The following is a 340-nucleotide window of genomic DNA, read 5'->3' as shown; positions in this document are numbered from 1 at the left end:
AAGGGAAGTTTTTAGTGCAATCCTTCCAGGGAGTTTCTGGAAGAAGAGTGGACGTAGGCGGGTTGGCCGAACCACTTAAAAATCTCTCTTGCATTTACTTACTGTTTTTATCTCTCGCTAACCTCTCGATTGCACTGCATATAAACGCACTTCTCGAACTAACTCAAACTCGTGCTAACTAAAAGGGGATAACATTTCCGCTGCGCATAAAACTTTGTCTTCACCTCGTGAGGTATCGAACCGAAACATCCTAAGTTCAATACACACGAGAGGTTGAAAAGATTTGCAAAATCTTATACAAGTCTATTCACCCCCCCCTCTAGACTTGTACCCCATCCCC

Source organism: Ipomoea triloba, chromosome 16 (genome assembly GCF_003576645.1).
Source record: "Ipomoea triloba cultivar NCNSP0323 chromosome 16, ASM357664v1".
Lineage (NCBI taxonomy): Eukaryota > Viridiplantae > Streptophyta > Magnoliopsida > Solanales > Convolvulaceae > Ipomoea > Ipomoea triloba.
The sequence above is the reverse complement of the archived record's forward strand: the minus strand, read 5'-3'. Positions refer to the sequence as shown.